The following is a 17,992-nucleotide window of genomic DNA, read 5'->3' on the forward strand; positions in this document are numbered from 1 at the left end:
TTCCTTCCAGAAACAGACTGGGCAAACATGGAAAAAACACCCATTATACTCAAAAGCTTTTGGTATCTTGTTGAAGAGAGCATAACCATCCAAATCTAAGAGCCAAACTGCATCTTCCCTCCCCACAAGCCACATTAGACTTGCACATTCTCCCTGTGAGCTGTGTATGGAAGCAACTGGACAGCTGGTGCGGATTTTCTTTCTTTTTACTCATTACCGTCTAGGGGCCAGAACAGTTCTGAAAATGTAAACTGGTGCATGGGCTGGTATGCGGAGGTAAGCACTAAAACATCTGAGCAGCCTGTTACTGCCTCTTCAGAGATCTGTGCTACCAGTTTCCATCTGAATCACGACAACAATTTCATTTCTGAGTTCTGTATAGGCCTTTCTGCAAATAATGATGTCCTTCTGAGAGAAACTCTCAGTTCTTTTTGTGGGTCAGGCTTCTGACAGCCAGCTTGCTGCTACTCCACAGGTTTGCACCTCTTCTGTGCATTGTACTTTCTGTAATAAATCCCGATTCTAAGCCATAATGAAAATATAGTTAATTCCCCTCGGTGTAATGGAGGTGAATCTGTGGGTTGAAACTTCCAGATCATGAAAATTTATGGATTTTTTTGGCATGAAATTCTATGGACTATTAAACAATTTCAAAGTTTCTGGGTTTCACGTGCAAGATTTTGTTATTCACTGTCAAATCTACCTTTCTCTGGATTACTTGCCTTAGGATGAAATTGCCTTAGGATGAAATTGCCGCGATAATCTTAGGTCCTGCTGACGGTAAAGATGCATTTGGTAACAGGACTGTTCATAAAAATTCTCTTTAAATTCAAGATAAATTTTTCCCTTAAACATGCCTTTCCCCTACCATTGCCTGTATACGATGCAGAGATGGGTCACATAAACCTATCTTACTGATGCGGAAGATAGTAAAAGTAGTAATTATCATCTAAGAATTTTCACAGAAACAAGTATGAGTAACAACAAGTCCTTATTGACAGCTGAATAATGGCCCCAAATGTTGGACTTCAGGGAGAGAACATGTATATACTGAGTAATCTTTTCTTCACACTGATTTGAACAAAATTATATTATTTGTATGGCTTTTATCTTTAAGTTGTAGATATAGATGTTTTATCTATATATTACTATCTGCTTTATCTATATATTACTTTGAGAGGCTATTACAACCTCTGAAAAGAATTTTCTTTTAGGATGTCACACAAAGCTCAAAAATTCGATATGGAATTTTACCAGATTCCCTAGTTATTATGTTGAGAATATAACTGGTTACATTTGAAGTTGAAAAAAGAGATACATGATTAGATTTGCATTCAAACAAAGAAATTACATTCACTTGTATCACAAAATATCAAAACTGTTCTTGTAACAAGTTGTTCCTCAAACTTTCTAGATGAATGTATTTTTGCTACTTCTAGCTCCACAAGCTTTCATTTTTCCTTCCATGGGATATTTGAACTGTCTGCTATAACACAGCATTTCTTGTAGCTTTTCTTGCATTTAGTTTCTGCATGCAGTTCAGTGTAGGCCCACTGGCAGTGCATAATTGAGATTCAGGCCCGCGTGACACTCCGTCTAGCTTGCTGCCCTTTCCCAGGAAGAGATGAAGAACTGATGTGAGAGCAGCGAGCAGTACCCAGGCAGCTCACCTGGCTGCTGTTCCTGCCTCCAGGGAGCAGAAGAAAAGAGGAAGCAGCATCAAGGGAAAGCTTAAAAGCTCTCCTCTGTCCGATAACAACCTCTTAGCTTGTCTCTCTTGGAAAGGTGGAAACTGACATTGGATTTGGGCCAGTCCTTTACCACTCAATATGGGGTAGTTCAGTTAGCTTAGATTTTTTAATATTATTTTGTTTCAGTAAGTTTTTCTTCCACATAGTTTAAGCTGCTTCTGCTGTCTGTCTCAACATGTTGAATTTCTTTATTATTTTAGTAGTATTTAATTTCATTGCTGATGCTAATGTGATGTATCATTTCCTGATGGTATTACCAATAGGGATCTTCCACATACTACTTTTCTTTTTTTTTTTTTATAGGTTGATCTCAATGTTGAAAATTTATTTGAATTGTTGTTACTAATGTTTCTTCTTGCTCTAACCTACTGAAAACACTAATTACACACATGTATACATATGTGTACACCATAGAGAATATATCTACAATATCAGAATGTCTGTATTGAAGAGACAGTTTGTCATGATTCACTACATTTTCTCTTGGTTTCACAGCTTTGGTAAGTAGCAGCAAGACTTTGAAAACTCCCTAGTTTTCCTTCATCTTTTAAGGGTCAACAGTTTCAGCTATGGCAAATGAACTTTACTGTTCAATGTACTGTTTCAGTATTTATCTGCCAGAGGGTCTTAGTCATTCCACATGTAAAATTAAAATAAAGGGAGACTTTTCATGAACAATATTGATTTTGTCAATTTGGTGGGTGTATTTGACAAACTCAGCTTCTAAAAAAACATGAAGTAATTAATACTTTTCTAAGTGCTTTAAGGGCATACCTCTGTCTTTAGTTCTAAGAGCAGTTTCCCAGAGCCTTCATGACTCATCTGGTTCCTGCCTCTTAAAAAGAGAAAGGCAAAGTTAGTAAGTAACAGCTGTACATATTTATTTATGGAGGTTGGAGTCTGTTGATACAACAGCCCGTATGTTCAAATTTTATTAACAGCCAAACAGGGTTAGGAATAAAATTTGTAACAAGACTTTCAACATAACTGTGTATCTTTTTTGAGAGAGAGAAATAGATAAAAACTAGTGATGCCATTGAGAAGGGTGGAATATATTGTGAAAATTATCTGGTTCTGATTAAAATATTTTCTTTAAATGATTTTTTTCTGTGAAAAGACGAAACAACTTGATTTCCCACCGTCCCAAACCAGAAAAGCTTCTATTCAAGAGAAATGTCTTCAGATAACCTCCACTTTCAAAGCTGTATAGGAAGTGTCAATGATGTAACTATATTAATGCATTGCTGAAAAATAGATTCCATTTCTGTGATGCACATTCATTACTTGATAATAGAATAATAGAAAAAAATGAAAACAAAAGTTCAAAAGAAAAAAAATTATAAAAAGCCTTTTTTTTCCCATGTACATTGCCTCCTTCAGATTTGTCAGTCTGTGCACTTTTGTGAGTCTGTGTCTCAAGCTCTGGAAAAGAAAAGCTTTGGCATTTCTTGTGCTCAGAACTCTTTTTTCAGTAGGTTTTTATATTTACAAACCCAGTAACTTCTATGTCTACAACTAGAAAAAGAAACAGAAGTTCATAGCATAATGTTATTGCTGAAATAGATCATAGTAAGACAATATTTTTATGAAAACTGACTTAAGAGCTTTAAATCTTTCTGTATGTTGTGAAAATTATCAAATTGTCCCTTCTGCTGCTGCACTGGAGCAGTGTTTTGGCTTTGCAAGGCAGATTTTCCACTGTGTTATATATAACTGGGCAGAAATTGTCAGAACTCTGACACTAACTATAACTGTGCAGCCTTGTCAAAAACAAGGTTGTTGGGACTTTGAATTCTCTGTCGTAATCCTGAATATGATAATTACCTGTCTGATTTCACACCAAATAGTTTATAAAGTTTGCATTCAGATCTCTGTATGTTGATCCCCACTACTGTTATAGCATTGTCCTGAAAGGAGATATAAAACTTGAACTAGAAAATTAATGGATGAATATTGTAATCAGGTACTTTTGACCACCGTAGTGCCTTCAGCATCAACAGGCAGGGGAGACCCAGAAAGGCCCATATAACAATTGTTAAAGTCCTTATTTTCCACCTGTATTGCAATTGTTGGAGTCTCTATTTTCCAGCTACAAAAGATGGGTCGTTTTTTTTAAAATTTTATTTTAGATGCAATGTGATATATGCATTTTAGGAGCTTGCTTTTTTAACAAACATGGTGCTATCTTTTATTGAGTTAGAAAATTAGAAAAAAGCTGCATGATTGTAGTGCAAAACCATGTAACCAAGAGACACAATTATGCCTCAAAAGCTTTGCCAAATATCTATTATTAAAAATAAGTAAACAGATATGACTGAGTTTTAAGCAAATGAGAAGAAACCATCCTCTAACTTCTCTCCTACCTTTTAAGATTCCGATCCCCATATCTCAAAACATTTGAGGATTGGTTTGTTTTAATCCTGCAACATTACCACTGAAGATGGTAGCTTTCATCCTTTAATTTAAACAAATACCCATGTGTGCTGCAAGTGAGAGTCTCTGGAATTACTATTTGTTGATATTCAACCTGATATGTTATTCAAGAAAGATCAGTTTGGAAAAGGACACCTGCAAAAAACACTACAAAGATAAACTGGCAATTGGAGAGTCTGACTTAGGATACTAAAAATGTTTGGCCTGTTTATTCTGGAGAGGGGTGGGGAGTTTATTGTTCTCTATCAGTTCATCAAGTCAAAAAACACCAGGGAAAGCAAAGAGCTATTAAAGTTTAGGGATGATTTTGGCAAAAGAATAAATGAGTATAAACAGGCTATATTATTTATATAAAATATATTTTTATATATATATATAAATATATATAATATATATATAAAATAAATTTAAGGTAGATATTAGAGAAAGGCTTCTAACCATTAAGGAACTGATGTTCTGAAAAAAGCCTTTGAACAAGAATAACTGTGGAAAAAATGTAATTGGTTAAAAGAAGGAACTACTGCTATTTGTAATCAGCAGTTCCACTGTTGCCTGCAGTTTCCAAGGACTGTAATAATGACTCAGAATTTCTTGTCTAGTTCTGTACCCTCCTTCTCCTCAGTGTGGTACAGAAAATGTGCAGTTCATATGTACTGTGAGCCCCACTCACATGCAGGTCTCAGACCTTCACTTAAACCATTGGGAAAGATTTGTAGATACAGGGAGGCTTGAGGATATGATGCATTTTTATGTAGTAGGACTCACTGTTTCTCAGTCTTTGTACAGAAATACATATACTTTTACAGTAACACACACCTATATCTTACCCATCAATTCTATAGCTGATAAACTAGTATATTCACACCACAAACACTTTCAAGGTTCATGCTTTTCATCTTACAAGGGGAAACTACTTAAAAAGAATCTTGTTCTGCTGGATATAACATACAGTTTAGCCTACAGACTAGTGTTAACTTTGCCATCAAAAACCTGAGGATATCTGTAGCAATTCCCTTTTTCTCATAAAGAAATATATAGGACAAATCAGCCAGTCACCTAAAAGCTTCCAGCTCTGCAAAGAAAGAGGTGGAAATTACACATAACATTCTTCCCATAGGGAAGCTTCACAGGCACACTGCTGCAAAGAAAGAACTAAGCAATGTGTGAATTCAGGTTTGCAATGAAAACTGCACAGTCAAAGCCAAAGGCCCTTGAAGCCTAACACTTTACTCTTCTTCAGAAATATCTTATAGCTCAAATATTGCGGTAGTGACACACTGAAATGTCTTCTATAAAAGGCATTAAAGGTAAGATCGAAACTAATGTCTAAGCAGCTATTTAATATTAATGAATAGAATTATCAGGAAATACCAAATGACTGAATAAAGCTCTCTCAGAACTGAACACTGAAGAAAGGAGGTACAGCTGAATCTAAGAAGTGACAAGACAAAATATTTCTGGTAGTGCTAGAAAAAAAGTTTATAAACAGGATGATGTTACAGCACATGACACTATCTATAGAAATACAAGCATCGAAGAGAAAGCCCCACAGCTTTCAAAGCCTGGGAGACTGCATACAGAACAAATATTTCTGTCATGAATAATTTAACAAATGCTAACCAACATTAGTTTTACTGACTTTACAACATCTATTGTGATTGTTTGTATTAACATCATAAGAAAGGAAATGCATACCACAAAAGAGAGTGATTTATTAATTAAACTTCATGAAAACAGTGGCTGCTGGGTAGGAATGAACCAAAGAAAACAAATAGGATGTTTCAAATTAGTGACAGAGGTAAAACAAGTGTTAAGCTGGAAACCAAAAGGGTAAAGAGGTGATAGAAACTCTGTAGCAGTAAAGCTTTAACAACGTGACCTAGGAAAATGAATAAGGCAGGATCAGATTTTTTTTTTGGATGTTAGATGTCACAAAATCAAGGAAAAAAATTGTAAGAGTTGGCACAGAGGCACAAGAAGACACTTAGGAGAGTGATGATCTGCTTTTTTCTTAAAATAACACTCAAGTTCACAAATGAAGCAAGTAGCATAATTAAATTATTGGAGAAAACAGAACAAAACATGAATTAAGGAAAATCATATGGGATGTAAAATCCTTTGTAACAATGCATTTAAAAGATGAAGTTTTAGAAATCTGTTCTTATTTCTCCTTATTTAGGTGGAAGTTCTTCAACTGACTCTGGAGAAGGATCACGTTCCTGCGTCAAGAGCACTGAAATACAATTTCAGGCATCCTGCATGTAGGTTTCTTTGTCAGTAGCCCAATACAAGCCCATGTCAGAGTGTTAGGCAGAAGCTGGCAGATGAAGAGCTGCGACGGCCCAAGTAACTCTTGAGAGAATAACTTACTGTGCCCAGTGCCAGTCACGCACTTTGGGTCATTTGAAATAGATATTCCCTCCAGGCTTGTCATCTCTTTGCGTTACTGTCTTCAACAGAGCACAGCAAGAGCAATTTTATTACCTTCAGAGACTCAAGGATAATTAAGTGTATGCAATGCCAGTGCAACACGACATAGACAAAGTTAAACCTCCACACAGCATATGCAGGACTTGCTCTCCAGTGGAGATCTCAGTGTACAGAAGCAGTGTGAGATCTGAATCTTGCTGCATGCCCTTCTGTTGCTTCCTACTCATAACAACACTGAACTTCCTTTTCAGCTCACCAGGAGACTGAGCCCTTTGTTTTCAGGTGAGCCCTGCTTCTGAGTTTGTTAGACTTTTAAGTGTGATTTGAAGCTCAACACCCTGCCTCTGGAGGTAGGCTGCTGCTAGTGCATAGGAATACCAGTGTCATGTAATGAAACCAGTGAGAAAACAAGCACAGATCTTGGCAAAGATCACATGATGCTTTAACTAGAATTGTGCATTTATACCTTCCAAATGAACAATGTAATAATTAACTTGGGACCACTGTCAGGACTTCTTTTAATTCAAGTGGGAAAGGCATCGACTAATTGAAAAGTTGTACACCTACAGTTCCCCCTAGATGTGCAATTAAAATGTCTGAATTGGTGTTCAGTGTTTAAATCTCTCTGCAATGTCCTTTGGCTATTTCTCTACACTTTTTTGAGTGCTTCAAGTAAACTTCTGGGATATGTGTACTATTAAAAGATAGACTGGTCCTTAAGCATCAGCCCAGGCAAGGGGAAGGGTCACGTCACTGTGCTTGCTCCTGGGGCTGATTTATGGAATCACAGAATCATAGAATCGTTTAGGTTGGAAAAGACATTTAAGATTACCCAGTCCAACCATTAACCTAACATTACCAAGTCCACACTAAACCTATTAAGGGTAGACTAAACCATGACCCAAAGTGCCACGTCTACCAGTTTTTTGAACGCTTCCAGGGATGGTGACTCCACCACCTCTCTGGGCAGCCTGTTCCAATGCTTCACTACCCTTGCCATGAAGAAATTTTTCCTAATATCCAATCTAAACCTCCCCTGGCGCAGATTGAGCCCATTTCCTCTCGTCCTATCACTACCTGGGAGAAGAGAGCGATAAGGTCTCCCCTCAGCCTCCTTTTCTCCAGGCTAAACAATCCCAGTTCCTTCAGCCGCTCCTCATAAGGCCTGTGCTCCAGACCCTTCACCAGCTTCGTTGCCCTTCTCTGGACACGCTCCAGCACCTCAATGTCTTTCTTGTACTGAGGGGCCCAAAACTGGACACAGTATTCCAGGTGCGGCCTCACCAGCGCTGAGTACACGGGGACAATCACCTCCCTGCTCCTGCTGGCCACACTATTCCTGATACAAGCCAGCATGCTGTTGGCCTTCTTGGCCACCTGGGCACACTGATGGATCATGTTCAGCTGGCTGTCAACCAGCACCCCCAGGTCCTTTTTGGCCAGGCAGCTTTCCAGCCACTCTTCCCCAAGCCTGTAGCGTTGCATGGGGTGGTTGTGACCCAAGTGCAGGACCCGGCACTTGGCCTTGTTGAACCTCATACAGTTGGCCTCAGCCCATTGATCCAGCCTGTCCAGGTCCCTCTGCAGGGCCATCCTACCCTCCAGCAGATCCACACTCCCACCCAGTTTGGTGTCATCTGCAAACTACCTCAGCCTTTTCCTCATCTTCGGTGACAATGTGCCCCCCCACATCCAGCAAAGGATGGAGATTCTCCTTGGCTCTCCTTTTATTACTGATGTACTTTTCCCTGAGTCCCCGCAAAAGCTCCCTGTTCAGCCAGGCTGCTCATCTTCCCTGCTGGTTGGACTTACAGCACAGGGGGACAGCCCACTCCTGCGCCTTTAAGACTTCCTTCTTGAAGAAGGCCCAGCCTTCCTGGACCCCTTTGCCCTTCCGGACTGCCTCCCAAGGGACTTTCCCAACCAGGGTCCTGAACAGGCCAAAGTCTGCCCTCCAGAAGCCCATGGCAGTGGTTTTGCTGCCCCTCCTCTTTACATCACCAAGAATCGAGACCTCTATCATATCGTGGTCACTAAGCCCAAGACGGCCTCCGACCACATCTGTCACAAGCCCTTCTCTGTAAACAGTAGGTCAAGTGAGGTACCTCCCCTGGTAGGCTCACTTACCAGCTGCATCAGGAAGTTGTCCTCCATATACTGTAGGAACTGCCGAGACTGTTGCCTCTCTGCTGTGTTGTATTTCCAGCAGATGTCCGGCAAGTTGAAGTCCCCCACAAGAACAAGGGCTGGCAATTGTGAGACTTCTGCCAGCCGCTTGTAGAATGCTTCATCTGTCTCTACATCCTGGGTAGGTGGTCTATAGTAGACTCCCAACAGGACACCCACCTTGTTGGCCTTCCCCCTCATCCTTACCCATAAGCACTCGACCTTGTCATCACCACTGTTGAGCTCCGTACTGCCAAAACACTCCCTAACATAGAGCCACCCCACCGCCTCTCCTTCCCTGCCTATCCCTTCTGAAGAGCTTGTAGCCATCCAGTGCAGCACTCCAGTCATGAGAGTCGTCCCACCATGTTTCTGTGACGGCAACTATGTCATAGCTATCCTGCTGCACAAGGGCTTCCAGCTCCTCCTGTTTGTTGCCCATGCTACGTGCATTGGTGTAGAGGCACTTGAGCTGGGGTATTGGTTTCACACCCAACGTTGCCACACCACCCCTGGGCTCCTCACTAGCGAGCCTGTTTATATCCCCTTCCCCCTTCAAACCTAGTTTAAAGCCCTCTCAGTGAGTCCCGCCAACTCATGGGCGAGAATCCTTTTCCCCTTTGGAGACAGCTGATTTCCATCAGCCGCCAGCAGGCCCAGTGCCATGTAAACCTCCCCATGATCAAAAAAACCAAAATTCCACCGATGGCACCAGCCTCTGAGCCACCTGTTAATCAGGTGAGTTTTCCCATTCCTTTCAGCATTCTTCGCTGCCATTGACAGGATTGAGGAAAACACTACCTGTGCTCCTGATCCTGCAACCAATCACCCCAGTGCCCTGAAGTCCCTTTTGATTGCTTTAGGACTTCTCTCTGTAATCTCATCACTGCCAACCTGTACAACCAGCAACGGGTAATAATCAGAGGGCCTCACGAGATCGGGGAGTTTCCTAGTAACGTCCCTAACCCAGGCCCCAGGGAGGCAGCAGGCTTCCCTGTGGGATGGGTCCGGACGGCAGATTGGGCCCTCAGTTCCCCACAGGAGGGAATCACCCACCACAATTACCCTCCTTTTTTTCTTAGCAGGGGCAGTCGTAATCCGTGGGGGTGACTGACTGGCCCTCGGCAGCGCCCTGGCTGGACCCTCGCCTTCACCTACCTCCCTGCTTGCCTGGCCATCAACTTCCAGAGCCCCGTATCTGTTGTGTGGGGGCAGCTGGGAAGGTGAGGGAGGCCGGGAGGGGATTCGCCTGCCTCCCCGGGCAGGGACCTGTTTCCATTCCCCCCATCTCTTGGATCCCCTCCTTCTGCTTGCTGGCAAGGGGATAGATCCTCCGCTCCTTGTGGTGCCTCCGTCTGTTGCCTTGGCCCCAGGGATGGTAGGGTGCGGCTCCACCAATCTATTTCCCTCTCACACTCCCTGATACTCCTCAGCCTTTCCACCTCCTCCTTCAGCTCTGCCACCAGGCTGAGGAGATCATCTACCTGGTCACAGCGAAGACATTTGCCGTCTCCGCTGTCCTGCGGTACAAGCGACAGGCTCAGGCACTCCCTGCAGCTGGTGAGCTGGATGGCTGCGTGTTTGTGCGGGAGCTCTGTCTGGGTCCCCGCATTCCTTCTGGCGGCGGCTTTTGGGCGGGTGGTGACCATAGCTGCCAGGTATTCCCCTGGGAGGACGATGATCACTGCCTGAGTTTCCCTTTGGAGCTAGGAGGCGGGGCACTGGGCCTTCCCCGTGCACCCTGCCCGCGCAAACTGACGCGCCGCGCCGCGCCACGCCCTGTTTGCCCGACCTGTTCGCCACGCTCCTGGTCGCTCGCGCTCCCTGGGGGCTGCTGTTATAGGTGGGGGGGTTTGGCTGCCGTCACTCCTGTCCCCGCCCACGCTGAGTCAGAGCTGCCGCACGTCAGCAGCTCGCCCTTTCCCGCTCTAGGCGGGGGGCTGGGCTGCCCGCTCGCTCTCTGCGCTTTTTACCGCCTTAACAAGGGTGCCCCGGCACGAGCGTCTGCTCCGGAGCCCTTCGCATCGGTGACTTCCAGGGATGGTGACTCCACCGCCTCTCTGGGCAGCCTGTTCCAATGCCTGACTACTCTTTCTGTGAAGAAATTTTTCCTAATATCCAACCTAGACCTCCCCTGGCGCAGCTTGAGCCCATTTCCTCTCATCCTATCGCTAACTACCTGGGAGAAGAGACCAACACTCACCTCACCTCAACCTCCTTTCAGGTAGTTGTAGAGAGCGATAAGGTCTCCCCTCAGCCTCCTCTTCTCTAAGCTAAACAACCCCAGTTCCCTCAGCTGCTCCTCATAAGGCCTGTGCTCCAGACCCTTCACCAGCCTTGTTGCCCTTCTCTGGACACGCTCCAGCACCTCAATGTCTGAGTTAGTATCTGACTGCTCAGTACTGCTTTTCAAGACAACTTACTCTTTGTTGATGTGTTTTCATCTTCATTTTTAAAATGTTTAATAAAGAAAAAGTCAAATTGCATAATGTTAATAAAGCTCTGAATATTGAGACAATTGTTTAATTGCTGTATTTGTCTCTAAGAAAGGATATGCCATGTTAGAATGAAAATTTGCATTCAGTGATCCTATATCCAGTATTATAGAACAAAGGTTAAAAGACGCATACAGAAATTAAATCATTGAGAGAAATTAAAATAAATTATTTTTATAATAGAGATATCTGGAAGACTAGAGAAGATGCAGAAATCAGACAACCAAAAGTCAAGAGTAAAATAAGCAAGTATGACTGGAAATTGGATAAACAGTAACAACTACTTTGCTGCTTTAAAAAGTTCCCTGAAGATTAACTAGAGCTAATATTAGATCTGATTAGGATCTGAAAAAAAACCCTATTAACTAAGTTATTTTCAGACTCATTTGATTTTTCTACACATGTCATCTATCACCAGATACTTACTAAGGCAATGTACTCTGAGCCCCTGTTGCTTCTAGCAAAGTCTTAAATTCACCTGAAAAGATCTTAATTTGCTCATGATGAAAGGCCTGATAAAACTTAGGTCTTAAACTGAAGGCTTAAATACTTGCTAAACTTCATATGGATTTACGCTTTTCACAAGGAGTTAATTCTAAGTATCTGCAAATGATGTGAAAAACATTTCATAGTTCAAACTCATTAATACAATAAACTGGTATCCTGGGAGCAGGGTAAGAGAGTAGTAGAAATGGTAGAAGGGACTGCAGGCTTCAGGGAGAACAATTATTACTCTTTTTTTCCCCATTTTAAATCAGGTGTTATCTTAGGTATTAAACACTATTGGAAATTTCACCATTGGTCTGATTAGCTATACCTCCAGATATCATATATTAGAAGTTATGAATGCAGAACTTCCTTGCAGTAACCTGCAATGGAGAGTTCAGTCAAACAAAATCTAGAATCTCTTCGTACTACTTGTGTCCAAACCACTTTTCTCAGGTGTGGGCTCAGATGTCTAGTGAGAAGTACTAATGACTCCATGGGATTTTGCTGAGAGATAGGAACAGAAAAATACACTGAGGAAAGGTTTGCCTGAGAGCCTCTGAAGAATGAAGAGGCCAGAGGAAGTGTATCTCCTAGCGGTGAATAACAGGTAACTCTTATACCATGCGTAATGTATTTTTCTTTTGCCTAAAGCTCTTCAACCACAGTCTCCTACCTAGGAACATTTACTAAGACCTACATTTTTCTCTTTTCACTTACATCACCACCAGGAGACTAAGACCTTCACTTAGCTTTCACGTATAGGGAGGAAAAAAAAAAGCCACATTGTGGTGTAAACCTCTCTCTCTGTAATACTGGTTTAGTTGTGGACTTGGTGATGTTAGGTTAATGGTTGGACTGGATGATCTTAAAGGTCTTTTCCAACCTAAACGATTCTATGATTCTATGCTATATCCTTTGTATTGCCCCCTTTCCACTGCCTGTGAACCAAGGATGAAAGACTCAGCTCTGATACTGCACAGATCCATAACCTTGACTCAAACTGCTGAGGAAGAGCTGTGAGAAAGTTCATAGAGGGAAAAGAAGTCAGAGAAATTAAACTGTTGAGATGAAACCATTAGCAGATCAAGGAGTTAAAGAAAGATTCCCCCATGGGAAGGTATAGATATCTATGGGACAAAACCTGGGAGTCTGGCTGGGGTTGGGTTATTGTGTCATCACATCAAGTTATCAACATCACCTGTGCTGATGAGCTGGTGGAAAATTACGTCTCAACAACACAGAGGAGCTAATTCACAGAAGCTGTAGAGGCCAGCCCTTTCCCACTTGGCTGGAGTTCCCTGGCCAGCAAAGACTCTTCAGGTGTTGTGTCAGAGGAGGTGAGTACACTAAGGCTTAGCCTAACAGATTGCTAAACCATAGCCATCTTTTGTATGTTAGCCAGTAAACAATTGCTTGGTACTTTTAAGTTCTGTATATTCTGCTTTCAGAGTCTCTTTGCACCCAGCTAAAGAAGCCTGAACAAACTGATCCAGAAGAGAAGAGCTATCACTGGAAAGCTTCCTTGTGACCTGTCACTTCTGTTGCACTTGTGAAAAAAAATGGCCATACTTCAGCTATATCTGTACTCCTGAAAGACTAAAGTATATTTGGAACTGGGTGGAAGATGGCAGATGTTTAATACCTCCTATGACTTGCACTAGTGAACACATTTGGAGAGGAAGTGAAGAAGATTATTACACCCAGTTGGAGCTTCAAGGAGAACTTAGTATAAAGCATAAAGTAAGTATCCTCATCATAATTTGCTGAAGAGGATGCAGTAGTTAACACTTCTATTCTTTTGAAGAGTGCCAATTTTTTTTCCCGTTTATTTTCACTACTTTACATCAGAGAGTTTCTGTTTTGAGATTGAAGATTTTTATAATAGAGATAAGATGCTCAGAACTACTGAGACAAAGAAGAATGCAATCACATTATTGGTTCAGCAAGCAAACAAAATGCTTTATCAGTTATCATCATCTTACTTTCTTAGCACCACAAAAGAAATAAAAAAGACTCCACAAAAACCACAGGCAAAAAGGCTTTGAAATTTTAGCAACACTGCCCCCCTCCCCAGATTTCTTGGTGTGGGTTTTTTTTTTTTTTTTTTTTTTTTGAGAAAGACAGGAGTTTGAAACAATGCTTAAGTTCACATTTCCATCTATGCTATAGAAAACTGCTCAAAAGAAAAGTAGATTAAATGTTTGGCTAGGCTAGTTATTGGAAATGTATCCCAGCTCATGATAAAACTCCATTGTGGTTAATGAAATGTAAATATTTACCTGTACCCTTACTCACATAGTAACATTCTACCTATTGAAATTCCCCTGCATCAGGTGGTGAGTACTGTTTCTTACAGGCTACAGAACATCTAAGGTCTAGCTGAGGCAGAAAAATCTGACATACATAACTTTATTGAGTTTATTTCAGCAACACAACAAATAAAAGCAGAAAGGCAGATAAAAAGAAGGAGAGGCAATATATTATGTACAAAGTTTTTATGCAGAAGAAGCCCATATAGTCTCCTTTTTTCAAACCTGCATTACTCATTTCTATTAAAAAAAATACCTTCTTTAGAGTTACTGTAGATCTAATAGCTGATTGTTCTTTTCTTATGAAAATTATGATTGTCATTTTTTCATTTGAGAAACTTACTGTCTTCTCCTCTTGTTCCTTTAAACATTTTAACTTATTCAATCTTTAAATAGATCCACTTTGAAAACTCTGCTGTTATACTGTATATGCTAAGTAAACAACAATGCTTCATGAAAATCACTTTACATGTTCAAAATGCTATGTAAACATTCACTACTGAATTTATAGATATTAGAGCTGTAAGGATCACTCTGGATTTTTTCTTTCTATAGCTCTATTCTTCAGTTAGGTGCCATTTTAACCTATTTAGAAACCTTGTCTCTATCTGACAATCAGTCTCTGCAGCCTCTCAAAATGAACCAGCCTAATACAAAATAATAATCTGTTTAACATCCAACCTTGCTACATGGATAGCATATTTTCCTTCAACAAACTTGTTCCTTTAACAGGCAGTTGCCAAGGATATTACGGAATAGATTTGCAGCTGGGAGGCAGGAGGTATTTGTTTAGAAGTTTTATTTTTCTCTCCACAAGTCGGCCTTCAGTCGCATTTGACTTCAGAACAATGAAAAGTTAGTTTTTTAAACAGATGAAACATTGCAATTTGTACTGTATACCTATTCAGGGCTTTTAATACATTTTTCTAACTGTAATGATACATGTTTCACTTGATGTATTAATTCCTTTGTTAAGCTAAAGACATTTTGTAGTGGTAAAAAGCAATTGAGAAAAAAGCGATCCAGTAGAACAGAGGCCATTTTGTATATGCAGGCTGGGGTACTACGCAGTTGATGGTAATTCATAGGTCCTTCAGTATTCACTGTAGAAATTGCTTTGCAGTGTTGTGGCAGAGTTTCCTTCAGGAGAAGAGACTAACCTGGGCTCTGTACATCATCACACCTTCCCATGTTTTGGGAGTTACCAGCAGAATTATCACCAAGAGAGGACTGTCATGTGGGCACCTTTCTGCTGAGAAGTTACACGCAAAAGCAATATTCTGAGAAAAATGAAACTGATGCATAGGATTCTTCTAGCTCCAGATTAGAAACAAAACTGTCAGGATAACATTGATTTCAGGACTACTGTTTGAACGTTGATTTTCAGGACTAGTGTTTGAACCTTTCCTCTGTCTGAATTTTGAAAGACTCTTCTGGCAGTTGTTAACAGGCACAGTTGTGAGATGATAGCTGTTTCTGGTCACTACCAGCAGACTCTGGTTAGTGCAGAGCAGCAGTTCCTGTTCTGGAAATACAAAAATGCCATTATCACTTCAGTGTCTCATTCAGGGCCACCACTGGAAGCTTTCATCCAGAGTATTGCAGTAGTATGAGATTTCGATAGCAGTGATCTTAAGTTTTCAAAGAAAATTGATGAATTTCTCACAAGGCAGTTACTGAAAAACAACCATAAAGTCAATAGAAAAATTGGCATACTTCTCTGGCAAAACTGGAGCATTTAAAAGCTGCTACACACAGATGCCCTTGTACCTTCAAGCAGCTTCTTAAATCAAACAAAAATGAATGAATGAAAACTTTCTTCTAAATTGCCCTCTACAAAGAACATAGTCCACTAAGAATTTTACAGTCTTGTAATTACTCTGACTTGTTTTAGCAGGCTTGCTCTTTTACATGAAAATTGCCATGTACTGATGCAGCTGAGGATCACATTAATTAGAGTTTCTTTGCATTTCTTTTTGTTATTTTCTTTTTACTCCATAAATGCCATCCAACCACTTCTGAAGGACTTGTCAATGACACTTTGGGTGACAGATCAGGAAACTTCTTTCAGTGACACCCTCTCTTTCTCTTTTATAGTTGATTCTGACTTCTCCATGCATTGAATTTCTTGTATACAATTTACAGACAGTCTACTACAGTTCAGGTATAATTTAGACACACATAGAGTAAAGTGGAATCACTCACAAGTATATGAATTAAGCATGTGCACAGGGGCCTTTGATTGCCTTTGAAGTCTGTTCAAATAGTCTTCAGATTGGATACAAGGATGGCACAGGCTCAACCTGGCTGCTATCTTTAGACTGACTTCACAGAGCTACCTCCTCCCATTTCAGTCTGCACAGCCACAAGAGGAGTAACATCTTCCCTCTTAAGGAACCAGAACCTGCTGCAATCACATTGCCTTTCTTTCTACTTTCTCATATAAGTATCGAAATGGTGATATTTTTTTTTTTTATGAGCCTGTACAACTCTACACCATTGTTGTAAGGTTTAAATGTTGAAATATATCTTCTAGCCTGCATAGGCTAGAACTGCATTTTCTAGCACAAACCAATTTGCCTGACAAATGTTCTAAGGTGAAGTGGCATTATTTTTAGAAATCAGGTCAGTGGATGATTATGGAGGAGAAAAAGCCAGTCCCATCCGTGTTAGCTTACTTCAGATGTTTTCCTACAGCTGGCTGCAAAATCTTTAAAATGCTAATAGGAATTCAACACTTCAACAAATAAATAAAATGAAAAAATGGAATATCAAAGGGAAAGAAGAGTGAGCTCTTTTGCTTCAAGGGATTTTATATTTTAGTATTTTCCATTGTGATAGGTAATTCTCTAATCTTTTGTACCAGCATCCAAATTACATTTCTTACACACCTATATATTTTAATTCTACTAGGAAACCAAGATAATGAACCTCACTTAAGAGGAGCCTTACAGACTTTTCTTTAACTGAGAAAATCCACACAACTACGCTGAGTACAGAATCTGACAATCTGTCTTGAAAATATTAATATATAGCCCAGCATTGAGGAACAAGAAAAAATGTTTTTTTTGGATAAGATTGTTAGTTGAAGTGTAGTACCCCTTGCACCATTTAAGGTCCAAGAGCAATCTATATCTCTGTTTCCTGATTGATTAGCTATAATAATCATATGTACCTGAAGAGCTGATGTGTTTCAATAGTCTTTGAATAAATTGTCAGCAGAACTGTTGTTGTGTCTGATGCAAAAATAGGCTATATTTTATATATTTTTTTTATACTTTTAAACAAGAACACACATATATGTGTGTATATCTGTATGTATGTATGTATTTCCAGATGAATTGCTACAGGTGGCACAACTCCCACAAGCAGTCATGCACTGGAACCTTGCACCTGCCCACTAGTGCACTGATTTAAGGGGATACTGCTGCATGGAGTACCCCTCACAATCAGGCTCTGTGCTTGTATAATGCAGATCAGCTCCTGAAGTATAAGTCTTTGGAGTTATCCCCAATGATAGATCTCTATGTGTCACGAATAAGACAATGCCAGCTGATTTTTTTATTCTAAACACTTCATAAAATATTATTCTCTTTTAATCTTTATATATCCTTTAAGAATAAAGACATTATGTCAGGTCCTTGTGAACTTAAAACAATTTTACATTACTCTGGCAGAATAAAAAGACATTAAAGAGGAGGTAAATGAAATCCAGATTGCCTTTATACTTCCAAAACAAGGTGAAGTACCTGCGGCCTTAATAAGATTCTGAGCCTTCAAATTTTATTCTTTTTTTTTTTTGAGTGATTGTGTGAAAATCAGAAATGCGCTATATGTGCCCCGAAAAGCCTTCTAGGAAGTGGGTTGAGTTCACTGGCATATTAACAAGGGTAATTGAACAGCCATGTTCCCACCATCT

The sequence above is a fragment of the Pelecanus crispus genome, chromosome 6 (genome assembly GCF_030463565.1).
Source record: "Pelecanus crispus isolate bPelCri1 chromosome 6, bPelCri1.pri, whole genome shotgun sequence".
Classification (NCBI taxonomy): Eukaryota; Metazoa; Chordata; class Aves; order Pelecaniformes; family Pelecanidae; genus Pelecanus; species Pelecanus crispus.